Here is a 27,662-nt window from a genome sequence, read left to right on the forward strand (position 1 = left end):
GCTTCAAGGTATGGGATCAGAGACCTTTCTTCTGGATGACTCCAAGTTAAAAATCCAGAGATGGACTGAAGTTAGTTACATTTTTGGTCTATTTTTTTCCTTCTCTCTTAAGTTCCAGTGATATTCAAGGACATTATGGAAAGGTCATTGAGATGGTAGTTCTAACTCTGCCACTGACTTAGGCAGGGCCTAGGACAAGACCCCTCTTGTTTCAGTTTCCTATTTGAAAAACAAGGAAGTTGGTCTGGCTAATTTCTAATTTTCCTTCCATAATTAAATTTCAAGCCAAATATTAGAAACAGAAGAGGCATTAGATAAGGAATAATTTACCTTTCCAACCTGCTATATTATTTACCTATAAACATTCATCATCTCAGCCAAATTGGCTTTTCTACAGTTGATTCAAAACTTTTTTTTTTCTCTCATCTATTTGTCTTTGAACAGGCTACCCTCCATTCCTAAAATATTCTCCTTCCATATCTCTGACCTTAAAATTCCTACTTTCCCCCAAAACTAAAATTAAATGTTCTTTTCTACATGATCTTTTTTTTTTATTTCCACAGATATGTATAGTGACTCCTTAACCAGAGTAGCTCTTATTGCTCTTAATTTATTAGCTCTATGTGTGTTCATATGTTTTTCTTCAGTGTTTATAATGTAAGCTCCTAGAGGGCAGGGACTATTTGGCTACTCTCTTCTTTTTCCCCAATACCAAGCACAATTCATACATCAGATTGAAAATCTGTTATCCTAAAAAAAGAACTACATGTCCCAAGAGCCCACTAGCTTCCTGTCATTACATTCTTCCTGTAGACAGAGGATAAAGGGCGTGGGCTTTGGAGGCTCCCTCTCTCTAATGTAGAATCTGCGTTGATGTTGGTGAGTGGGGATGACTAAAAAATGGCTAACCAGCCATGGGCACATGATCTTTACTTTGTATCTTCTTTATTCCTTGATTTCTAATGATCATTAATAAATCTCTTATTTTGTATTATTATTATTGAGATTTAATTTTAACTTTTACAACATAAATACTTGTTGATTTCATAAATCTGTCAATGCACTCTTATAAGACCTTTAAAATGTATGCTCTTATCTTTATATTAACTTTATTGTTAAGTAGCACTTAAAAGCAAGTCCCAACTTGATCCCTAAATCATCTACCCTTACTTCCCCATTGGACAGATGTTTTCAAACACCAATGTTAATCATGTCTTCTTGCACCTCAATCATTTCCAATAGCTCCAATGTCCATGATACAGAATCTAAAATCACCTTCCTACTATTCTAGGTCTCCAAAATATAACCTTAATTGATTTATCTAGCCTTAACTATTACCATTCTCCCTAAAAGAACAATATTCTTTTTTTAGTCTGCGCCTATGTTTAATTTCCAAAACTTTCATAACTCAGTTTACTGAGCAGTATGGGTAGACATAGAATGATTCAGATATCAGAGAAAGGAAGTTGGCTCATAAGTATGTATATTTTAAAACCCTTACCATCTGTCTTAGAATCAATACTGTATATTGGTTCTAAGGCAGAAGAGTGGTAAGGGCTAGGCAATGGGGATCAAGTGACTTGCCTAGGATCACACATTAGGCAGTGTGTCTGAGACCAGATTTGAACCCAAGACCTCATGTCTCTAAGCTTCGCTCTCGATCCACTGAGCCACCTAGCTCCCCCAGTATATATATATATATATATATATATATATATATATATATATATATATATATATATATATATATATATTTTAGACAAAGATTGTACATGGATATTTAGTTGGGTACAGAATTCAATAGGAATAAGAGACTGAGCTTTATTCCCTTTGATAAATTTAAAATACTTTTATTTCAAGTTACTCTCATAAAAAAGATCTTTTGGTGATACTGTGTGGCTGAGAATCATGGAAAGGTAAAGTTAAAATGAGATTAACATTGTAGGTCATCAAAGGACTATTGAGAGATGCATCATGTGAATGAGAAATTGTAGCATTTTACCAATAAGAATTGTACAGACTCATAGGATTTTGGAATTGGAACAGATCTCAGAGACCATTAATCACAACTAGTGCCTAGGCAAGAATCTTCTCTAATATAACAATATCAACCCTAATAGTAACACTAGCACTAATATTAAACCTAATATAAGTAATAACTACCATGTACAGAAGGCTTAAAGGTTTGCAAAATGCTTTACACATTTTATCACATCTGATATTCACAATCCTGTGAAATAGGTACCATTATTATATCCATGTAAAAAGTGAGAAAATCAAGGCTGAGAGAGATTCAGTGACTTCCCCAGCTAGTAAACGTTGGAGAAAAGATTCTTGCTTAGATCCTTCTGACCAAAGTCCAACATTCCACCATTGTATACCATCCAGTTGCTACATCCCCAATTAGTAGGCATCCAGCACTTTCTAGAAACTCTGGTAAAAATGGAGCCCAATGATGAGAAATATTATTATTGCCATAGGTGCACTTTTGGTTACTTCCAGATAGTGAATTTTAGGATGAGGCAGTTTGGTGGCACAGTGGGCAGAATAGTGATTTAGAGTTCAAATTCTGCCCCAGATTATTAGTTCTGAAACTCTGGGGGAAAAAATGATTAACTGCTCAGCTCTTCATTGGTAAAATGTGTGGGGCAGACTCACCTCTAATAAGTCTTTCAGCTCTAATTATTTCATCTTATTAGGCTATGAAAATTTTTCTACCAATAATGGTAGGAAATTTCATTGCAAATTTTCAACTTTGAGAGATGTCTAGCCCTTGGTGAGGACCACATTGTCAGTATGTCAGAAGTAGATTTGAATTCAGGTCTTTCTGGCTTCAGGGCTGGTCCTCCATCTTCATTGGGAATTTACAGGCAAAAATTAAGTAATTTATGGCCTTGAGGATTTAGCTTCCAAGCCAGCTTTTTTGATGCCATGTTGGCCTCTTACTAAAGGGTTAACTTAAATAATCATCATGCAATAGTATTTACTTCCTCTTATTCCCTCTCTTGTTTTCTCTTCAGTTTCTTCTTCCAATCTGGCTTTCTTTCAGCCTTTTAATAAGCAAAGTTGTAAAGACAAAGAACAGGGCAGCTAAGTGGTTAGGTGGTGCAATGGATCCATTGCCAGGCCTAAAGTCAGGAAGATGCATCTTGCTGAGTTCAAATCTGGCCTCAGACACTTATTAGTTGTGTGACCGTGGGAAAATCACTTAACTCTATTTGCCTCAGTTTCCTCACCTGTGAAATGAGCTGGAGAAGAAAATGATAATCCATTCCAGGATCTCAGCCAAGAACACCCTAAAAGTGTTCACAAAGAGTTGGACATGACTGAACCACATCAATAAGGACAGAGAAATAGACATTTATTATCTCCCATTAATGAAGGTGTACCCAAGGAAATTTGGACTGGATGTACTTGATGGATAATGGGATTAGGGAAGTAGCAGAGGGCAGGATGAAAAGGAATGATCAGGGGAGTCACAAAGAAACCCAGGCTCTAGGCTTTCAAGATTTACTGAAGCACTTCTCCCTGGAGAAAAGCCATTGAGATAACATTTACTATTTAGAGATTATGATCCACTTCCCTGCCCAGAATACAAGGATCCCTATACACCTCACATAGTAATTTCTTCTTGTAAGAACTTGACAGGAATATTAAAAATTCATAAACTCCCTACCTTTTACCCATAAGGAAAACAAAAACAGGGCAGATTTTGGCAAAGATGTCTGATATATTGCAAGAAGGGGAAAAGAGTCAGAATTTCCTTCCTGTAGAACATGAGGCTAAATTGTGCATAAATGGGCAGTGTGAGAGTCACCTTGCCCTACCACTCCACCTCTCCACCTCTGATGGAGGTATCAAAGTTTCACAGCATCAGAGATTTCATCTTCAAAGAAATTCTAAAGGCCATTAAGCCTAGCATCCTTGTTTTAGAGAATAGCAGAGGAAGCCAGGTTAATTAACAAGCCCAGCCCTGGGACACAGAGTCATTGGCTATTATATAATCAAATATTCCCATTTTAAAGATGAGGACACTCAGTACCAGAGAGATCAATTAGTAGCAGAGCCAAGATTTTGATCCTGCTGCTCTAATTTCAAGGCCAATGCTCTATGTACTACTTCACATTGCCTTGGGGGAGAGGGAGCGGATTGATACCCTCAGAGTCTTCATGTGTAGGAATATGCCCTAATTACATTAGATTCCCTTAGAGATTATCTGATTTAGACACTACTCAGTATTGAATTCTTACAGTTAGCCTCCTTTATTTATCTTCTTCTCAATAATTTCCAAGGGAGTCCCTGCCCCCACTTTATATGGTTCTATAAAGGTTTGATCTCTCTCCTTATTGCCACTCTATTTCCATACTCTGGATGTGAACTCATGTCTTCTGAATCCATGTCCAATCACATTTCTGTGGACTCACAATCCTGTCCAAGACCACATAGATAGCAATTTGTAGATGTTAGAACCTTCTCGTTGCCCCATATCAACGTTTTATTGGCTCTCATCTCCCCATCCAAGAATACAATCTTAGTCCTTGTGCCTCAGTGGGGTTCTAGGAATGAAGGGCCAGCCTAGTATCCAGCTTCCCAGCATGAGCTGAATGACAGAAGATGGCCAGTTCACCATCATGGGGCAAAACTCTCTTGTATGCATCCTTTTCTCTTCCCACATAATTTTACCTACCATCCTCATTCAGACCCCATCACCTGGCATTGGGATTACTTAAATAGCCTCTTAAGAGGTCTCCCTGCTTCAAGTTTCTCTACATGCAAATGCATCCTACATCTTGCTGTCATATTGATTTTCCTGAAATCATGAGTCTGACTAAATTACTACCCTACTCAATAAACTCCAGTAACTGCCTACTGCTTCCAGGATCAAATAGAATGTGTCCCTAAAGTCTCAATATAGTTTTACTCTATTAAAGCTTTACACTTCACTAAGATTTTAGGGACACTGTATAAACCAACTTCTTTAGCCTTTAAAGAGTTTCATAAGCTACATCTTCCAGTCTCTGCAGGCTTCATATGCATTATTCTTCTCTACCCATTCTCATTCAATACAAAATGTAGTCTTCATGGCTTTGCCCAGGCTGTTTCACCTTGTGCAAATTATCTTGATAATTACCTCGATTTACTAGAGTTACCCTTCTATGTGTGATGAAAGATGTAGAGGATTGACTCTATTTATCTGGGTCTCCGAGTGATTTGAAGGAACTGATTATCTCTAGGACTCAGTAACTTGAAGAATCTAATTGTCTTCAAAAATTGCAGCCTAGCTGAAGTGGGCCTGGGAGTCAGATCTTCCAGCCCTGGGATAGTAGACTGAATTTGGTTACTACTTGTAATACTGTCTTATCCCACACCAGTCCTCATGCGACTCTAGGATGAGATAACCAAAAGCCTTTGGGCTTTACTAAAGCATGTCTGGTCCCAAGCTCTCTATCTTTGATTGAGTTTATCGTATTGCCCTCAGCTATGGGGCATCAGATGGTCCTAAGACACCCTGGGTCATTGTACTGCTGAAGCCTTGAAAGAGAGTCACTTCCTGCTCTTCTCTTGCTGTCTTATGCTAAAAATATGTATCAGAGATAGCTTTCTTCCTCCTTGAAGATGGGAATTTGTCACCCCATTCCTAGGAACTCTCCACCCATACCATTCTAGAACCTTCTTTGGAACTGTCTCTTCTAGCCCCTTTCAAGCCTTCCTTCACCAAGAATTCTAAAAGTAGCTGCTAGTCAACATACTTTCAGTGCATATTGGCTCTAGATCAATTTGTTCCCATGAGCATGCATGTCCTTGCTTAGTAAAGATCATCTCGATCCCAAGGTATCATATCTCAGTTATCTCTTGGTTCTGGAAAAGCTGGACTGAGATCTCTAGAAGTCTCTACTTCTCAATATGTTTGCTTCCCTCGGGGGGGAAAGAGTCCTGAGTTCCACAGAATTCATAGCACAATTTACAAACTCCATATCTGGATGGCTTCCTTTGCTCATACCCCACATCCTAGAATCTTCAGCTTTCTTCAATAATTAGCTTAAATACCACCTTCTATAAGGTACCTTTCCCAGTTGCACCAATAATAATGCCTTCTAATGTTACTCTCCACCCAGTCACCCAACTGTATACATTTTTTTCTTCCTCCTCAGCATGGGCTTCCATCTTTTCACTTTTGTATCCGTATCTCCAGCACTTAGTTCCTAAAACATTGTAGACTCTTGCTAAATCTGTGCTCATTTGACTGCCAACCTCAGATGTTAAAGACTCGAAAGTGTTAATACACCTCCCCAAAATGAGCCATTTACTCTCTTTTCACTTTTAGGAACAGACCTTGTAATAATTATGATGCAATTAACTTTGAGCTTGGGAAGTCACCTCCTGAGTGCAGCAGCCCAAGGTGATTAGACTGTTACAATCCTGCATTCTCTGTGCTGGAAATGATCTAATTAGGATATCTATTAGACCGTCCAGTCTCCCAGGTGGCATAGCAGAAACTCTATCACTTAAAAGTGATTGAAAACTGGAGCATTACAAAGAATTTCAGGGAAAGATTCAGATCTACTTGGGGAACTGAGTTTTACTGGATAAGAAAGTTCTTTTTTGTCCTATTTTTTTAAATCTATCTCTAAACAAGGAGATGAGAACCAAGCCAAATCTTAAACCAAAAATGAGAAAAGAACAGTGGGTGCCAGGTGCTCACCAGTGGGGATCTATCTGTTCATCTCACATTTCTCTTTGACCACTGCCAGCTGCCATTTTTTTGCTTTTGCCAGAGATTATGGACTAAAAGATTTAACTCTCTTTGTTCCAGAACCCAGAGGACCTGCTATCCTGATTGGTCAAGACATCATATGATGTACCATGAGAAGCAAGGATCCAGCCACACTTCATTTTACTCCTGGGTCATCTTAAAAACTCTATCATCTTGCATTGTTCCCTTCTCTGCTCATCCTCCCCAGCTACTTTCTAAGTTTTTAAATCATAATTAAATCAACCCTACTCTTGCGTCTGGAGAGATTGGGTCAGTATACTATCCTATGGCTCCATTACCCATCCCTATGACTTTCCAAACCAATATACTGCTCCATGACTGTCTCCTATATGACTCCTATATATGCTTTCTACTTTGTCTTAGATTGTAATTTCCTTGAGCGTAGGAACTTTCTTTGCTTTTATATTTGTACTAAAGACTAGCAAGGGCACTTAGCACACAGGTTGGCACATAGTAGGTATTTAATCCTTTTTTTAACCCTTCCCTTCTGTTTTAGATACTAAGTATGGATTCTAAGAGAAAAGAGCAGTAAAGGCTAGACAGTTGGGGTTAAGTTACTTGGACAGGACAAACAAGCAGGAAGTTTCAGAGACCCAGACTTGAACCCAGGTCCTCCTGATTCCAGGCCTGGCACTTTATCCATTGTGCTATCTAACCACCCTTAAATCATTGTTGTTTCCATCAATTCCTTCACATAAGCCATATAACCATTCTATATGCTTGTCTCATCATACGTTTTCTAAATGGTATCTTTCATGTGATTTCAGATAAGCACATCGCCACTGGCAATATGCTGGAACCCACCAGGGCTCTCTCTCTTGCATTTATTCACCTGAATTTTTATCTTGAAGTATTGTTAGACTCCTTACAGCAGCATTGGGAGAAAATCAATTAATAATGATAATAATAATAATAATAAATTTTAAAATACTATGTGCTCAGCAGTAATAGCAAATTAGTTGGAGCGAAAAAGCCTTAGCATGTGTGGAATACTCCTGGGTTAACCGCTTCAATTCTAATCTCACCACTGGGCTGCTAGCTCAAAAGCTTCATTGATTGCCACTGCCTCCCTCATGTCCAATCTCTTCTGATTAGAGGATTGGAGGACAGAGTTTGAATGCCTCTTGATGTTGTCCTTTAAAGAGGGCAGTAATTAGAAACTTCTCACCTTACTTTGCATCTGTAGCTTTTCCTGATTTCAACTTTACAAAAGAAGATGGCGGTGAGCAGATTTATACCTGGCCCTTGCTTTGTGCTGGAAAGCTGGACATGGATTTCCTTCTTTCACCAGGTTCCCTTTTATGGCTAGATCCCACTGAGGCACAAGGACTGGAAAACTGTATCCTTCAGTGAGATAATGAGACCCAACTGATTTTTTGTTAAGCTCAGATGTGACCAACGGTTTCAGCGGAACGCTATCTCCTCTGGGATCAATTATAAAATCCTCTATTTATCTTTTTTCATTTGAAAAAAAAATTAATTAATTGGTTTAGAATATTTTTTCCACAAGATTTATGTTCTTTCCCTCCCCTCCCTCCACCCCCCTCCTGTAGCCAATGCACAATTCCACTGGGTTTTATATGTGTCATTGATCAAGCCCTATTTCCATATTATTGATAATTACACCAGGGTGATCACTTAGAGTCTACATCCCCAATCATATCCCCATTGAACCATGTTATCAATCCTATGTTTTTCTTCTGCGTTTCTACTCCCACAGTTCTTTCTCTGCATGAGAATAGAGTTCTTTCTCATAAGTCTTTCAGAATTGTCCTGGATCATTGCATTGCTACTAATGGAGAAGTCTATTACATTTGATTGTACCACAGTGTATCAGTCTCTGTGTATAACATTCTCCTGGTTCTGCTTCTATTTATCTTTTGAAACCTTTAAAATAATCCTACAATTGTTTTCTTCTTTCAATGACCACCTTCTACAAGCTTTACCAAATCCCTCCAAATGCCAGTGCCCTCCTTCTCAAACTACCTTCTATACAACTACTTTGTATTTAATATCTAAATAATCTGTAGACTTATATATGGGTATGTACCTCTTCTATAAGTATTTTAAGCTCCTTGAAAATAGTGATGTTTTATTCTTAATTTAGTATTTGTATCCCTAAGGCTTTGGCATAGTGCCTGGGACACAGTAGGAGCTTAAAACATGCTAGCTAGATTGCTTTCTGTTCTTTCACTCCTCAAATTTATTGCAACATCTATACGTCTTTCAACCAATGCTCATATGGCATGGTTAAGAATCACATCACTCTCTTGGTTTTCTTTGTCTTTGTCATCATTTCTTCCTTTTCTAGTGTGTCAACTATCCTTCTTGAAATGTGCTGTTGAAACCTGAATGGATAGCTCAGATGTTGCCTAACATGGGATGAGTGTAATGGGAATGACTCTCAACCTGGACACTCAATATTAAGGCAGTCCATGATCACATGACTTTTTTGATTTCCAGATCACATCAACAGCTTAGCATTCCCCAAATACCCCCCATATTGTTCACATTCACTCCTGTCTTGCCAAGTCACCATTTCCCCATTCCACATTTCAGCGGTTGATCATTTTCTTTTTTAATGAAAGAATAAGAATTTATATTTATTAACTATCATCATGTTATATTTGGTCCATTATTTTAGCATAATCAAGTCATTTTGGATCCTGATTTTTGTAATCTCATATGTTAGCTGCTAAATTTCATGTCATCTGTCAGTTTGATAAGCAAGTCATTTATAGCTTCATTCAAGGTGTCCATTTTTTTTAAAGGAGAGCAGAATAGGGTCATACAAGTGCTTTCATACCCTGAAAGAGTCCTCCCTCCAAAGTTACCATATGTTCATTTATCATTCTTGGGCCAGGTTATTCAATCCCTTTAAATCCCTGGGACTGTATGATACTCCAGGCCACATAGCTACATCTTGCCCAGCAGGCTATAACAAGTCACTTTGATAATGTTCTGATCAAACTTGGGTTTATTAAAGTTAGAAAATTTACCTGACCTACTTATCTGGGAATTCTTTCCAAAAGGTTAAAGGGGCCACTGTATAATGACCTGCTCTTGAGAAGTTTATATTGCCCTACAGTGAATATTGTTTACCCTTTCTACGTTCTCACAAACCATCTCTTTAATTCATTTTGGAACTTATCCAGGCACTCCAAGTAACCCACATTGTTTATGTCTTTCTATTAAAAAAATAATGATAATAATTCAGGGCATTTGCTTGTCCTTGATTCTATGGCCTCTCTCCTTTTTGTCCATTATCTTTGAAAGATCCAGGACTAGTAACATGACAATTACATTAACCAGTTCTGCCTTTTCCCCCACTCACTGAGCTCTCCAACTACTGGCTTCTACTGCAATTACCTTGGACTCTCAGGAATAAAAAAAAGAGACAAAAAAGGAGAGAAGTGGTTCACAGATTCATTGATTTTTAGAGTTAAATGGAACTCCAAAGACCCGGATTATTTGTTGAATCACTTCATTTTTTTTCAGATAAAAAACCTGAAGCTTAGTGAGGTTTAAGAATCTGTGCAATTTTAAGTAGTAAAGTCTAGGCTTTAACCCAGATCTTCTAACTTCAGTTCAAGTGTTCTCATCCAAGGTACACAGAATCTATTTTAAGTCTAAAGAAATCACATTTTGTGAAAAGTTTTTGTTGTTGTTTTCCTTCTCTTTTTCTACTCACTTGTTCATTTAAGTTGAATTACCATAAGCCAATCACACTACATACTCCTGAGCCTCAATTTCTTTGTTTGTAAAGTAGAGATTAAAATATTTATGAATCTATAAACACATTAAATATTAAATGTTACTGTCAGGACCAAATAAGACTTTGTAGATGATATTTTGGTTTAATTTTTCACCAGAATTCTCTCTCTCTCTCTCTCTCTCTCTCTCTCTCTCTCTCTCTCTCTCTCTCTCTCTCTCTCTCTCTCTCTCTCTCTCCACTCATTGTCTTTTTTCTGTCTGCTATTTCTCTCTGTATGTCTACTCTTTTCTCATTTCTCTTCATCTTTCTTTGTCTCTTTCCTCTGTCTCTCCATCTCTATATCTCTGCCTTTGTTGCTGTCTCAATTTCTTTCCAATCTCTTTCACTTCTCTCTGTTTTTCACTCTCTACTTCTCTTCTCACCTAGCTTTCTCCATGACTCTCTCTCAATCTCTCTCCCCTCATTTATTTTTCTCTTTATCTCTCCTCTTTTTCTCCTCTTTCTCATCTCTCTATCTGCTGTCTGTCCTCTTTTACTCCCTCTGGATCTCTTTCATTTTCTTATCACTTGTTTCTAAAAGGGAGGAAGGGAAGGTCTGCACTCCGTGCAATGTTTATCACTGCAGTTCATCTCAGCCATCGGTACATATGCCAGAAGCTGATGAAAAGGCCCAGAATATTTTTTTAATTCCTCCATTTTACATTTAAATTCATTAGTTTATGGGCTGCTAGGAATTGACAGTTTTACTCCCTAATCGTCTCTCAAAATTTACGTCCAAGGATGCTATAAAATTGAACAGGGGGGCGGCTCCTTGCGCAAACGCCAGCCACAAATTGCTAAATAAAACCCGCAGCTGAAGTCGATTTGCTGTGGGTCATATAACTCGCAATAGCGCTTTTATTAAGGGAGGTTCTCTGAGCTAGCGTTCGCTCCCCGCCCTCCCAGCGCCTCCACTGCTCTGTGCTCCTCCGCCAACACTTACAATATTAATGCACCGCCTTTACTGCCTCCCTCCTCTTGGTGCGTTTTGGAGAGTGGAAATGCACACATAAAATATGTCACCCGGCTCCGCGCTAAGTGGATTTCTGATTTATCCTTGTTAGTTTTAACATGCAGCGTGGCAGCCGTTACCTTCTGTTCGGAAATTGCGCGCGCGCGCGTGTGAGCGCGTGTGCGCGAACAGTTTACTTCACAGCCACACTGAAGTGTCTGGATGGTGAAGGTTTTGAGGTTTTAATTGCAGTCAGGTTTACTATAAAGTAGACTTGAGAAACTTCAAAGTTGAGGCGGGATCTGCCTGGAAAGCCTTCTGATGAATTTCAGTGTTTCTTTGAAAAGCCCAAGTCCAGATGGGTAGCCTAGGCTTGCTTTACAATAGAAAGGAATGCTGATGTAACCCTAACCTGCAATTCAAGACCTGCCCAAAGGCGCCAGTCTGTTTCCCAAAGCCAAATGTCCCAGCAGATTTTGATCTCAGGACCTTTGCTAATTCCAGGTACCCAATCTTCACTTCTCCTTTCCTGGTTTAGAAGAAATCAAAAGGCTGTATGGTTTGGTAGAGAATTGTTTTGTCAACATAGCTGTCTCTCCTCTAACACCTCAGCCTAAGAATCTTCACGCTGGTACCCCTCCTCTTTGAGAAGGAGCACCATGCACAAGGTGGTGCCCACAGTAATTATTTTGTTGTTCAGACATTTTCAGTCGCGTCTGTCTCTTTATGACCCATTGGTGGTTTTCTTGGTAAAGAAACTAGAATGGTTTGTCATTTCCTCCTCCAGTTCATTTTACAGAAACTAAAGCAAATTAGTGGAAGTGATTTATTCATGGTCACAGTTAGTAAATAAGATCAAAGTTGAGTTCAGATCTTCCTGACTCTAGGACTAGAACTTTATCCATTGTATCATGCAGGGTCTTGAATTAGAGACTTGGAAAATGAGATAGAATTCCTAGAGTGACCCTATGAGCAAAAGTAAGGAAAGTAAAGCAAATGAATGAATTTCTAGAGTTAAAATGTAGGGATTATAGTCTGTGGTCCTCTACCTGTTAGATTCTATCTCTATTTCTGTTAAAGATTCACCAAATTTCAACACCTAGAGTAAATGCCACCTCTCTGAAGTATATTCCTTAATCCCCCTTTATTGAAGCAATCTTAGTCTTTTCTGAAAAATATGATTTTGTGGCTTTTTTATTACATGTATTATAAACTATCTTGTACAATATCTGAGTAGATCTTAACTCCTTTATTCAATTATTTGGTTCTTGAAGCAAGGGATTATAGTCTTATTTATTCTGAACTGTATATACTCCTTTCCAGGTTAAACTGCATTAAGAAAGACTAAGAGCCTGGAAATAAGGAGGTAATATGAAGATGGGTTGAAAAACCTGGGGTGTCTACTGTGAAGATGACTTGGTGAGGGGCAACATGAAACCTATCTTCAAGTGTTTGAATGTTGATCAAATGGAAAAGGAATTAAAATTCAAATGCTTGACTCAAGAAAGCATTACTAGAAATACATGGGGGGGAAGGGGGTTGCAGAGAAACAGATTTAGATTTTTTTATAAAAGAAAAAGCATTATTAATAATTAGAACTGTTCATAAATATAATGGCATGGCTCAGGAGGAAGTAGATTTCTCTTGACAAGAATGCTTAATAATAACAATAAAACTATTAGCTAGCACTTACATGTCACTTAAAGGTTTGCAAAGCCCTAAAGAAATACTTCATTTGATCCTTTTAGCAACCCTATAAGCTTGGCCCTATTATTATCTATGTTTTATAAATGAGAGAATTGAGGCAGAGAGGTGAATTGCTTTGCTGAGAGTTATACATCTAAGAAGTTTCTGTGACCATATTTGAATTCAAGACTTCTTACTGACTCTAGATCCAGTTTTCTATTCATTGCATCAAATTGTTGAGGCTAGATGACCATTAGTCAGCTTTGTTGTTACTGACTTTGTAAGGTATGAATTAGAATTAGAACTCCAGCTCTGAAATTCTGTTATCTTTATACTTTCAATATCTTCAAGCATAGTGACACATACGTTACCCTTTTCATTTGCTGAATGGATGGAAGGATGGAAGGATGGATGGATGGATGGATGGATGGATGGATGGATGAATCTGAGTTGGCTGAAAAGGTGAATTCTCCCCACATAACTATGGGGAGAACTGCACAACCTCAGGTCCAGATGAACACTTTCCAAAGATTTCCTCCTGATAGTAACCAATAGTTCAGTGCTATGGCACTGAATAGTCTTCAGACATGTAAATAAGAGGATGTCATATCCAAAAATCCTCCTCTTGCCCTAGGAAGGGAACTGACAACCCAGCAAAAGCTGAGACAATATTATTGCTAATTTCATCATATAACATAGAGCGACAGGGTAACCAAGGACTTCGCCCCTGAACTTTTGTGAAAAGAAACCACATCATTTTAACATGAATTATAATCTAACTTCATTTCTCAGCAAATATTCATCTCTCTGAATGACAAAGAACATTTGTATCATAGGCTTGGTGAACAGAATTACAAAAGAGGATGATTTTTAAAATAATTATATTATTGTAAAGGTGTCACTGTTCATCCCACGATTCTTCATTCTCTTCTTCCCTTCCCTTTGGGTGGAGTTTAGCTTCTAAAACATCTGTGCTCACACCCTTACCACCACCACATTCATTCTTCCAGGAGAAATTTAAGTGAGTCCTGAGTTCAAGTTATAAGATTATTCATAAAATTATGAATATAAAACCTCAATAGCTCCCAGGAAGGTTTTTTACCTTCCATATTAGAATGTCAGGGTCTGAGTAGATTAGATTATCTATAAAATTTACAATTTCCCCAAGCACATTCTACTCTTCGAAAATTATATGGCCACAGATGATGGGAGCAAACTCCATAATTTTTAAAGATTAAATGAAACTCTAGTTTCTACTCTGTAGAAGTACTACAGAGTACTTTTCTTTTAAAGAACATAATAAGATCAACCACTATCTTTTAAATCTTTCCTTCTTATCAAGCTTTCTTAATAGCCTTCCTTCTGGAACAAGCTAATTTGTAAAAAGAGAATCAGACAAAAAATATATCCCCAACAATGATGGGCAAAATAGAATATTTTCACCCCAAGCTGCACTAAAACATATGGAGAGGGGGAAACCCCCTCAGACACTATTCTAGGCATCCAAAGGATGCCTTAGGCCCAAGGTACTTAGGCCCTTCCTCTCATTGAGCTGCTTCAGTCCCATTAGGTGCAAGGTCTGAACTCCCTGGAATTTCATCCTGATCTCAGTCATTTTCTAGCATACTGCTGCTATTCCACACTACAGACTATACCTTCAAATACCAGGGGCAATGGAACTGCAGTTGAACCCAACTCACCCTTTGCTCAGGAAAACTGTCATTAAACCAACCTAATATCACTACAAAGAGTATATTATGTTCTCCTTTCTACTTCCAAAATTAAAGCAGCTTTTCCTGCCCCCCCACTGTCTAATATATATTATATTCTCCTATTAGAAGACAAGGCCTTTGAGGATTATGAAGAAAATGAAAATATGTGATGCAGGCAATAGTGCAATTCAAAGAATTTGGAAATAGTAGAATGGCAAGAGTCAAAGCATAATCGTTAATGGTTTTGTGCCAGGTTGATAAATGGTTTATATGATGGTTTGCTTCAGGGCTCTGCTCTGGGCCAAGTGATATTTTTTAAACCCTTACCTTCCATCTTGGAATCAATACTATGTATTGGCTCCAAGGCAGAAGAGTGGTAAGGGCTAGGCAATGGGGGTCAAGTGACTTGCCCAGAGTCACACAGCTAGGAAGTGACTGAGGCCAGATTTGAACCCAGGAACTCCCATCTCTAGGCCTGGTTCTCCATCCACTGAGATACCCAGTTGTCCCCGCAAAGTGATATTTAATAGTTTTATCAATGATTAGGATAATAGTATCGATGGCACAGGTCATGTGAAGATGATCCAAAGCTTTGCAGGATATGTAACACACCAAATGTCAAGGACAGAAACATTTTTTTTAAAAAGGATCTTTACAAGCTATGATCTAGAACAGCAGTTCTCAACCTGTGGGTTGTGACCCAGGCAGGGGTCAAATGACCAAAACACAGGGGTCACCTAAAGCCATCAGAAAATACATACTTCCGATGGCTTTAGCAGCTGAGAAATCACGCTACTTTACAGCAAGATCTTGGAAGGAATGGGGACCCTGCTGCCCACACATTGTACTAATATTAGTTACCTATCAGCAGCCCTCCCCCTATGAGGGGCAATGGATTTACCCTGTTGCCTGGAGACTAGACTCAAACAGAGACCCAGAGAGAGCACCAGGGAGCTGGCTCCAGAGGGGTTAAGAATGAATCCTGGAGCAGATAACTCCTAGAGCAAATAATGGAGTCAAGTAACCCCAGCAAAGTGAAGCCTCAGCTCAAGCTGGAGGGAGACGACAGGAAGAAGGCAGAGTCTGTGGACACCCTCCCCAGGCAGGACTTACCTCCCGCCCGAGCACTCAGGCTGCCTCCTGCTGGATTAATATTTCTCAACATATAATTAAATATTATTTTTGTGATTAATCACTATGTTTAAATTATGTTTGATTTATAGCAATGAGAATACATAATGCATATCAGGTATTTACATTCCGAATTATAACTGTAGCAAAATTGCAGTTTTGAAGTAGCCACCAAAATAATTTTTTGGTTTGGGGTCACCGCAACATGAGGAACTGTATTGTGGGGTCACGTCATTAGAAAGGTTGAGAACCACTGACCTAGAGCATTTATAAAAATGGATAATGAATGTCCTTAAATCAACGTTCTTTATGGATTGGTTGAAAGAAATAGGGATGTTTAGTTTGGAGAACACTGGGTTTGAAGGAGAGGGTATTAGGCCATAATAATTGTTTTCAAGTATTGAAGGAAAATCATATAATGACTTACTTAGTCTTCTTGACCCCACAGAACAGAACCGGAGTAATATGTAAGGAACATCTTTCCTAACTTCTGGAGCTATTCATTATGGGAATGGATGGCTTGATGAAGTAAGGGTTTTCTCTTCATTGGGGGACTTCCAGAAAAGACTGAATGGCTAATTGTCAGATATTTTGCTGAAGAGATTTTTTATTGAGTATGAGTTGGACTAAATATCTCCTAAGGTCCCTTTCAACATAATTCTATGATTTTTTTGACAAAACAAATGGCAAGGCATTATAACAAAGTAAGAAAAATGAGTTTATCTGCTTTTTAAAGTGTTACCAGGGAAACTACTGAGGGAGAATTTCAAAGCTGTACATATAGTTAAGCATTTTTTCAATGGGTCATGCTGGACCATATTCAGGTTGTCAGATAATAGCTTTTCAAGCAAAAGGGGATTTTCATAATTTGGGAAGAGAATGGAAAAAGCCAGAGATTTCCAGATCATATATGTATATCTGGAAGGGACCTTAGCCATTTAGTGTAATGTCCTCATTTTAGATAGGGAAACTGTATCCTGGGGAGGATTTGCTCAAGGTCACATCAGCAGTAAACTTCAGTCAGGATTCAAATCCAGGTCTTCTGATTCCAGAGATAGTGCTTCCCCCCCCCACTGTATAATATTTGATTATGAAGTATATGTAATATGACTCAAAGGGAACTGATCCTACTCTTCCATAAATCTATTCATAAGTTTCCCATTTTCCTAGATGCCACAGGTATTATCTAACTGCAATCCCGTTTGATCTAAGACCATCTTTGAATGGACTGATGCCTAAGAGATGCTCAGGGGGAGTCCTCTCTTAGGGTAAGATTTGAAAATATTTTATGGAGACTAAAAACCATGGCAAAATAGAGATGGTGAGGAGTATGACCTGTGAGCTAAGAATCCTTGGAATAAAATTCTTGCCTGAGGTACCGAATGGCTGTGTTGACTCTGAGAAAATTACATAACCTTCTAGTGTTGCAAGTAGGTGTAAAACCTACTCTTCAACTTTAAAAGATAATAAGTTGCAGATCAGATGTTTGATCTGCATTGGCGTGGGGGGCTTTCCTCATTGGGATTTTTCTCTACCAATGCATTAAAATAATTCATTCCAAAAAGTCAAAAGTGCCTTATTGGGAAATGAATTGTTTGGATCAACTTCTTGCTGGATATGACTTATTCCAATTCAGTTCATATCAATAAATATGTATTAAGTGGAGGTTATTTAAGGGGTTCCTTATTAGGTGATAGAAATATAACAGTACATAATGAATGTCCTTTGAAACAGCTGAGTACAGGGGAAAAATAAATAAAAACTTTTAGCCTCAGCGTGACCTAGACAAGGTGAAAAACCTAAATCTAAGAAAGGAAAACCCTCTTTCACCCTGGGCAGTGTGGGGAAAGTTGTTGGGAGACCTTGTGACATAGCCTCTTCTCAGGGGAAATAGCAATGACAGTCTGGAGCTGTCCACTGCTGAAATTCTTGCAGAAGAGCAAGGAGGATGGGGTTTGTGACACCATTCCTGGCTTACAATGACAGAGGGACACTCTGCATTGAATGTGAGAAATTATCTTTGAAAGCTTGATTCTAGCTGAAAATCATCAGGTTCCTTGTTTTGCTAAAATCTTTCTTGATTCATAATTGTGTTCCTTAGATGCTTTTGCCACTGTAGTCCTGGCTTTCTCTTCCATTCCTGAGCATAGCTCCTGTCTCCCTTTCTCCAACCATGGATTATATCTTCTATTCTGTCCTCCCAAATATAGTCAATCTTTTTGTTCTCTAAGACAAACATCTTGTTCTTGACCCCCTATGACTTTTATAGGTTAAAAACTCTCCCAGCAGGCCCCATGCCATGCCCAGGAGATCTCAGCCTACACTATGAAATAACTTTAGGTACAGTCCCTAGGTCATCCTACCTCTGGTTTGTCCCAGAGAGGGTGGGGGAAATCAGGTAAATCAGCAACAATGAGTAATTAGACTCATTCCACTTGACCCCAAAGGACAAAATTTGCATAAACAACTAGAAATTGTACTTCTTCATTCCATATTTTAAGGATAATGATAAGCTGGGCTGTATTCAGAGGCAGGATACCAGTATGGTAGACAACCTGGAATTCATATCCTATGAAGATCATTTGATGGAACTGAGGGACATAATCCTAGAGAAGAGAAGAATAAGAAGAGCAGGTGGCAAAAATGACTTCCATTATTTGAAGAATTATCATGGGAAACAGAATCAAGCTTGTTCCTTTTGGCCTCAGAGTGCAGAAGTAGAAACAATAGGCAAAGCTTAAAGAGACAAATTAATCTTGATATCAGGGAGAACTTACCAATTAAGGCTGTCCAAAATTAGAATGAGAGTCCTTCAATGGCAAATATTTTCTCAGATGTGGAGGTCTTTAGGTAGGTTTGTTAACCACTGAACAGTTAAGATGCAATAGGGACTCTTTTGGGGGTAAAGTTGGGATCAGATGGACATCAAATTCTCTCTGGGAACTTTCAAATTCTGTGATCCTGAAAGGCATATTGCAACTCCATACTGAGTGTGTGGCGGGGAGGATCTTGGGAAAGCATGGAAGAAAAGACTTCCTAACAATTAAACTCATCTGAAAATGAAATAGTTTGCCACATGGAATAGAGGGCTTTCTGTCACCAAGTGTATTCCAGCAAATATTGTATAGTCATTTGTTGGGGCCACTGTAGACCAAATTCATGCTTTGAGATAAGACTGAACTGCCTTGCCTCTGAGCTCTCTTCCAACTCTGCAATATGATTCTACCATTAGTCACTCTTTGTGTTTGAGGAGCCTGAGCCTTAGACTGTCTACTCCAAAGCCTCAATTATGATATGATTCCAGGAAGGCAGCAGCAGGTTGTTTGGTCTGGGTTTATCTTCAAAGCACAGAAGCCTCCTCACAGAGACACACAAAGATTCAGCAAATGTCGAAGCTCCATCTCATTGTCTCTGCTTCCTCTAGCTCCTTAAATGGATGTCATGATTTTAAACAGGATTTCAACCTACATCAGCCCACATGGCTAGCTGTCTGGTCTGATAGGAAGCTTGTCCTTTGGAATGTTTCCTACCAGGGTGATTTGTCACAGTTGAACAAGATGGAATGAAATGTAGCTTGTTGTTTTACCCCTGACTCAATTATTTTAATGATTCAAATCTAAAGGTTTGTTCTGTCTAGGATGGGGATACTTATTAGTTTCAGTCAGGTGTTAGATTTCTTTACTTTGGTACTCTGATCTCCAAGGCCAGTGAGGGTTTACCATTTTGGGGGTGAGCCCAAAGTGGATTTCAGCTTTGAATCTGCTTTAAACAGCACTCTGGCAATGGCTAAAAGGTGACTGTCACAGATAATTTCCATGCAAACAGAAGGCCCCCCCCCAGTTTGTACTTAATAATAAATCAAACTTTAAGATGCTTCCTTGTTATTTGTTCATTAATATAAAATAATTCTACAAGACACGTATGAAAGCATATTTGTAGTTCATTAGTGAAGCACTGATTCCACTTTAGTTGTTAAAGTTATTAATGCATCAATTAGGAAGCTTTTTTCTACAACATGGGTAAACTTTGGACTTGATTTCTCAGATTCCTTTCTGCACTAAGATGTTACAATTCTTTGACTTTGAAAGGTGTTGAGGGAAACAATATGGGCACAGATGGAGTCAGCATGCCTTCATTTGGCCTCACCATACATTTGAAAGTAAGCAACTTACTTTGAGTCTCAGTTTCTTCACCTGTAGAATGGAGATAATAATATGTATTCTACCATTCTAGAAGGGTTGTAATAAGTGTTTTAAATACTTAATATGACACACCCATGTAAATCAAATAATTATATATTGAGGTTGATAGGGATTCTAGAAGCCATTGAGTACAAACTCTTCATTTTACAGGTGAGGAAACTGAGATTCAGAAAGGCTACTCAACCAGTCTGGCATGTGATAAATATGAGGTGAAATTTGAATCCAGATCTGCCTGATTCCAAGGCAATTATCCAATACATTATACAACACTAAGGGGTTTTTGAGGATTTTGGACTTCAGCATCCAACTTAGATAAATAGGGGAATGTTTACCCACCCCACAAATGTAACTGGATTGGTGGGAGGTTCAGATAAAATAATATCCACAGAAATTGGGCAGTGTTACACCAATGCATAATATTGCCTTGCCGTTACTATTGCTTTTTTTTCTGCTATTACCCTAATAATAGTACAATGGAAGCCAAGTTCAGTGAGAAATGTCAGGTGTGTGCATGAGAAGAGGGAACAGTGGATACTATCACCATAGAAACCCTTCCCATGCCTGTCCCACAGTCCTACAGTTCACATTTACCAAACAAGTTCTTTGTTGGGATTTACTGATCATTGGAGATGGAATCCATATCCAGACTAGAAAGATTTATATGAATAAAAGTGAGATTCAAAATAGAAATAAGAAATAACGTGTTTAATAAAAGCATTCTTTAAAATGTAAAAATAGAAATGAGGCTTTTAAAGCAATTTAAATAAGAAAAATTATTTTAATATAGTACTAAATGTTTAAAAGCATAATATGACTCATGATGGTAATCATTATATCCTTTGGTATATGGACCAAATTTCTGAGGCTGATTCCTGCATTCATAACTTCATTCCTGACCTTTTTCTCAAGCTTCCTGTAACATTTCCCAGAACCACAAAATCTCAGAATTAGAAAGAATATCTTATTTAACCAATATCTAAATATCATTCCATTCTACCACACTAGCACAAATGGTCATACATACTTTGCTTGAAGACTCCTCAACATAGACACACACACACACACAATGTGGGAAAGACTCACTACTGCCCTTCACTTTTGAATTTACAATTTGAATTGAATTGAATTGAAATCTCACAATTTGAATTTAATGGTGAGAAAAATATTTCTTATATCCTGCCAACACCTCCCCAGTGATAGCTTCCACTAGATGTTCCCATTTCTACCTTATACAATAAATGCCCTCTAAATATACCAAATCAACTATCACTACCCTGATGTTTCCCAATATAAGACTTTCTTCTATAGGCTTAGCATCCACAGTTCATTCAACTGTACCTCAAATGGCCTCTCAGTTCACTATTCTGCATTCCCTCTTTTTGGATTTTCTCCAGATTGTAATATTTTTAAACTCCTAAAAACAGATTTGTTCTCCAGATATGTTCTGACTTGGGAAAGTTCTCCAGATATGTTCTGACTTGGGAAAGTCAGAGTAGGACTACTGTTCCTCTCTCTAGAAACTTAACTCTTGTACCATAGAATTAGAGAGACATTGCTATTTTTCAGATTTTATCAGTGATGCAGAGCTAAAAAATGGAGCTTAAAGGTCATCCAGTCCAACTTTGTCATTTTGTAGATAAAAAAAATAGTCATGGAGAAGATGGAGTGGCTTACCAGAGGTCACAGAAATAAGTAGCAGGTGCAGGATTTGAGTCTATGGCCTCTACGTGCAGATTTAGTATTTATTCTACCCTGCGCCTCTACTTCTCCTTCAGACAGACTAAAATAAAGCCTGTGTTCCACTAAAAGTTCCAAACGTGTTCACTTCTTTGTTGTCTAGCCTTGCTTCCTTCCCTTATATCTCTCTTTAGCTTCTTGCCAAAAGGGATAGTTTCATTATTTGTACTTGTATCTCCAATGCCTAGTACCATGGCTGGCACATGATAAGCATGTAATATATGTCTTTTGATTGATTATGGAGCTAATGCTTTCAACCTAAGCAAAGGGTTTACATTTATTACTTCTAAAATCTCCTCTCATTAGATTTGGTCCATTATTCTGCCCCATGAAGATCCTTTTGAATCCTAACTCTGTCATCTATGTTAGAATCCCTCCCAGATTTGTCATCAGCAAACCTGATACTAATGCCGTCTGTGCCTGTGTCCCATTCACTTACCAACAATTTTAACAGCATAGGGCCAAGGACAGATCAAGTTATTCATGATAGCTCTTTGGATCTGGGCACCAAAATGCTTTAAAAATATCCCTTTTGGGGGGCAGCTGGGTGGCTCAGTGGATTGAGAGCCAGGCCCGGAGCTGGGAGGTCCTGGGTTCAAATCTGGCCTCAGATACTTCCTAGCTGTGTGACCCTGGGCAAGACACTTGACCCCCATTGCCTAGCTCTCCAAGATAAATTCAAAATGGATGAATGACTTAAACATAAAGAAGTAAATCATAAGTAAATTGGGTAAACACAGAATAGTATACATGTCAGACCTTTGGGAGACTTTAAAACCAAGCAAGACATAGAAAGAATCACAAAATGTAAAATAAATAATTTCGACTACATCAAATTAAAAAGCTTTTGTATAAACAAAACCAATGTAACTAAAATCAGAAGGGAAACAACAAATTGGGAAAAAATCTTCATAAAAACCTCTGACAAAGGTTTAATTACTCAAATTTATAAAGAGCTAAATCAATTGTACAAAAAATCAAGCCATTCCCCAATTGATAAATGGGCAAGGGAAATGGATAGGCAGTTCTCAGATAAAGAAATCAAAACTATTAATAAGCACATGAAGAAGTGTTCTAAATCTCTTATAATCAGAGAGATGCAAATAAAAACAACTCTGTGGTATCACCTCACACCTAGCAGATTGGCTAACATGATAGCAAAGGAAAGTAATGAATGCTGGAGGGGGTGTGGCAAAGTAGGGACATTAATTCATTGCTGGTGGAGCTGTGAACTGATCCAGCCATTCTGGAGGGCAATTTGGAACTATGCCCAAAGGGCGACAAAAGAATATCTACCCTTTGACCCAGCCATAGCACTGCTGGGTCTGTACCCCAAAGAGATAATGGACAAAAAGACTTGTACAAGAATATTCATAGCTGCGCTCTTTGTGGTGGCCCAAAATTGGAAAATGAGGGGATGCCCTTCATTTGGGGAAAGGCTGAACAAACTGTGGTATATGTTGGTGATGGAATACTATTGTGCTCAAAGGAATAATAAAGTGGAGAAGTTCCATGGAGACTGGAACAACCTCCAGGAAGTGATGCAGAGCGAGAGGAGCAGAACCAGGAGAACATTGTACACAGAGACTGATACACTGTGGTACAATCAAACGTAATGGACTTCTCCATTAGTGGCGGTGTAATGTCCCTGAACAATTTGCAGGGATCCAGGAGAAAAAACACTATTCATAAGCAAAGGATCAACTATGGGAGTAGAAACACCGAGGAAAAGCAACTGCCTGAATACAGCGGTTGAGGGGACATGACAGAGGAGAGACTCTAAATGAACACTCTAATGCAAATACTAACAACATGGCAATGGGTTCGAATCAAGAACACATGTGACACCCAGTGGAATCACGCGTCGGCTATGGGGGGTTGGAGGGAGGAAAAGAAAATGATCTTTGTCTTTAATGAATAATGCATGGAAATGATCAAATAAAATATTATAAAATTAAAAATTTAATTAAAAAATTAAAAAAAAAAACATCCCTTTTGTAATGAGGTCAAAATTTTTGCTCTCCTTAGGCCACAGGAGATTAAAATTCAGAAGCCTTTGTTACAATAGTATACTTTTCACTGTGTCTGAAACTAAACCCCCTGATGAATAAAAACAAAAAATCTTCCAGGCTGGGAAGACAAAGTCTCCTTGATTGGCAACCAATGATTAGAGCTTCTTTTCTGCTGATTGGTTGACTGAAGCCCAAGAGGACAGACTGGTCTAAGCAACCTCCTTTTTACGGGCTACCAGAAATAAAAGGTGAACTCCCCCCCCCTCCCCATCCTAGTGTCTGTTTGGGTGTTTCTCAAGCACTTTTTCTTCCTTCAATTAATAAATGAAGCCTGGTCGAGGAAACAATTTCTGTCTATATCACTTTTTCTACAACTCATAGTCTTAGAAAATTGTGTAGAGCATTGAGAAATTATTTTCCCAGGGTCAGACAGTCAGTAATATGTCAGTCAAAATTAGACTTTAGAAACTGAACCCAAGACTGTGAAGCCAGGTCTCGGAAAAATAAAGACAGGATTTTAAATTCAGAGATTGAAGTAATCATAAAGGCAATTGATTCAAAACTCCTCCTTATATAAATGAGAAAACTGAGGAATAGAAAATTTAAGTTATTTATACAGCTTCATATAGATAGTCTGAGGCAGGATTTTATTTCAGACATTCCTGAATCCAAATTCAGCATTCTATTCCCTGTATTGTGTTCACTTTATATTGTAGCTTTATATTGTACATTTCCCCCTGTTTGTGTTTCCTTCACACTAGATTATTTCATAAAAATATCTTCAAAATTTTCTGAATTTTTCAGATTCTTAGGATAATAGGATCACATATATGTCATAAGTCTTATAGTTCAACATTCTCACATTAGAGATGAGGAATCTGAGGACCAGAAGTTAATTACTATCCAACATCAAATAGCTAATAAGTGGCAGAGCCAGGTCCTCACATTCCGTATCCAGTGTACTATTTCCCAATGATTATTAGCTACTCTGGTGCTTTCTTTGACATCTGTATAATACAAATTGTTAAATCATTCTTGAGTGAATGGGTATCCCTTTTATTTATTTTAATACCATGAAACATAATGTAGTTTTTTCTAACCAAAGTAGTTTCCTGACTGTCACCTAAATATTATATAATATTTATATAAATATATACTTGTATGTGCTTTATTACCTATGTTTCCCTGTGATTCTCATCTCCTCAGGAAATACCTTTATAAATATGAAGAAAAATATTAGTTCATCAAAACTAACCTGTACATCAGAGAAGTCTCAAATTTCATTCAAAGGTCAAGGTCCATAGTTCCCCACCTCTACATAATGGGAACTCCTGATGCCTCTCCCCTTTGGGGTTAATGTTTCCTGCTCTAATCTAGCACCATCACCTTCCATTTCTTTTCATATTCTTTTATTTCCACCATTGTCATTGTGTAGAACATGTTATTCTGCTTATTTCACTTTGCACCTGTTCATATAAATGCATCAGTGCTTCTCTAAATTCATCATAGATCCTTTTTCAGAGCAATATTCTATTTTACTCATTCAACACAAATTGTTTAGCCATTCTCTAACTAAAGGACATTTTCTTTGTTTCCATAGAACTCTATGCTACTGGGAAACATGCAGCCAAACGTATTTTGGCATATTTGGGAATCTTTTATTTTTTATTATTTTTAAATTTTTGCTACTGTACTTCTTGTCCCCTATAGTATTTCTTAGCTTTTTCCACCTCTGAACATTTGGCTAAACCCTACACACCTAAACTGCTTCCTTCATTTCTATCTTCCTAAATTCCTCTTGCATTTCGAGAATTGTCTCTAGCATCATATTCTCCACAAAACCTTTCTTCAATTTCAATTGAGTTTTACACTGAAATATTCTAGTATTCTCCTTCCTCTTCCTAGTAACAAATTATTATCAGTTCCATTTATTTAGCAAACAATCAAATAAGATTTGATGGTGTCATTTCAATCATTGTGAGTTTTTTTTTTTACTTCATTTACAAAATTCACTCTTCAGAATCTCCTTGTCTATTAAATTCAATTTCAAGTTTTTGAGGGTGAGGGTGTGGCCCATAGATTTTCGATACTGTAGTTCTACATAGCATGTCTTATATATAATCAGTTTTCAAACAAATGTGATGAGTTGAATCTAAAGTTGATCACTAGTTCCTCAGGCATTGATGTGGACCATTAAGAACTGAGTGACTATTTGAGGCAGCTGACTCTCATCAACAATCAGCAAATAAAGATATTCTCCCCGTGTTGACACTTCTGCTTGCCTAATCACTTGCTTGTTTTACTGTCTTCATTAGGGACTCCAAGTACATTAAAACAGGTGTTTAAATAAAAAAATAGCATCACACATATCCTCAAGAGTAATTAGCCTGGGAACCACAAAGTAAACTAACACACATCACCATTTTATTAGACTCAATAAAATTATTTTAATGAATAAAACTATTAGATTGACACAGATTGAGGACAGAAGTATCAACAAAGGAGATGCTATATATCAGTAATTATTATAAACAATAATTGTTGTGGGCTAAATCTGTGACTTAATTTGATATAGAGAAATTATAGGGAGGAAATCTCTACTATCAATGAAGATCATTTCTTGTTTGCATGTTTTTTTATCTCATTGCTTGGAGCAAAAAAAGGTTGAATAATTATCCAGGATCAAATATTCAGGATATGGTTGAGACAGCACCTAAATTTCAGTTTTCCTGACTCTAGGATTGGTCAAAATATCTAACATTATTATATCAGCATTCATTAATCATCATCATCATCATCATAAAGACAAATGTAACATTTATATAATGTTTTAGAGTTTATAAGGTAGTTTAAATGTTAGCTCATATAATTACATTTACATTATTCATTTCTGTAATTTATTCCCTGTATTTCACTTTTCAAAAAATTACCATTTAGTGAGGTCAAGTGGTGAAAGTTCTTGGCCAAGTAAAATAGCGCTCCTATCTGATTTCATTTCCCTTAACTCAATGGCTTTAAAGAACTTTGTCACATTTAGTTTAAAGTCTCTGTTTAAGACTGATTGATCAATTGATTACTTATTAATTATTCAATTATTCAGTACTTAACCTATGCTATTTTTATTATACCTTATATCTCCCACTGGCCATTCATCAAACAAACCTTTATTGAGTAGTTTGTGAATAGTACTACACTTGCCTATATATTCAATTTCCTTTCTCTACTAGATCACAAAGTTCACATAGTACAACTTATTTGAATATTTTTTTTCAGTTGATCTGAAAAACCCTTAGGGATTTTTCTGATCTCTAGACTCAGTATTAATCAACCATGTAATATAACAACTTCAAGAGCTAATAAAAGCATAGACTATATTTGAAGAGGAAAGTTCCAAGAATAAGGAACTAATAATCTTATATTCTGCCCTATTTAAGCTATGTAGAGAGCCTTCTGTTCAGCTATGACAGACACATTTTAAAAAGGACATTGATACGCTGGAGAACATCTAAAGAAGGACAACCAGGATGATGAAGGGTCTTTAGATTATGGAATATGAAGGTTGTTGATATTCCAAGTTTAGCCTTGGAGTAGAAAAGACGAAGAGGGGCATGAGAGATAATTCCAGGTATTTCAATGACTAACATGTACAAAAGAAATTAAACATATTCTGCTTAAACACAGAAAGCAGAACTGGGGAAAAA

At 37.7% G+C, this 27,662-nt stretch overlaps 1 protein-coding gene and 1 long non-coding RNA gene across 6 annotated transcripts in view; both read right to left on the bottom strand.

Annotated features, from left to right (window-relative positions):
- Positions 1-11,632, bottom strand: part of LOC130458522 (uncharacterized) — a 53,934-nt gene extending 42,302 nt beyond the window's left edge. The window contains exon 1 of the long non-coding RNA XR_008917927.1: positions 11,473-11,632. This is a non-coding gene — a long non-coding RNA (uncharacterized LOC130458522). The remainder of the gene's footprint in view (positions 1-11,472) is intronic.
- Positions 1-27,662, bottom strand: part of CTNNA2 (catenin alpha 2) — a 1,548,366-nt gene that overhangs the window by 738,308 nt on the left and 782,396 nt on the right. The gene's annotated exons all lie outside the window — the stretch shown is intronic.

Source organism: Monodelphis domestica, chromosome 1 (genome assembly GCF_027887165.1).
Source record: "Monodelphis domestica isolate mMonDom1 chromosome 1, mMonDom1.pri, whole genome shotgun sequence".
Classification (NCBI taxonomy): domain Eukaryota; kingdom Metazoa; phylum Chordata; class Mammalia; order Didelphimorphia; family Didelphidae; genus Monodelphis; species Monodelphis domestica.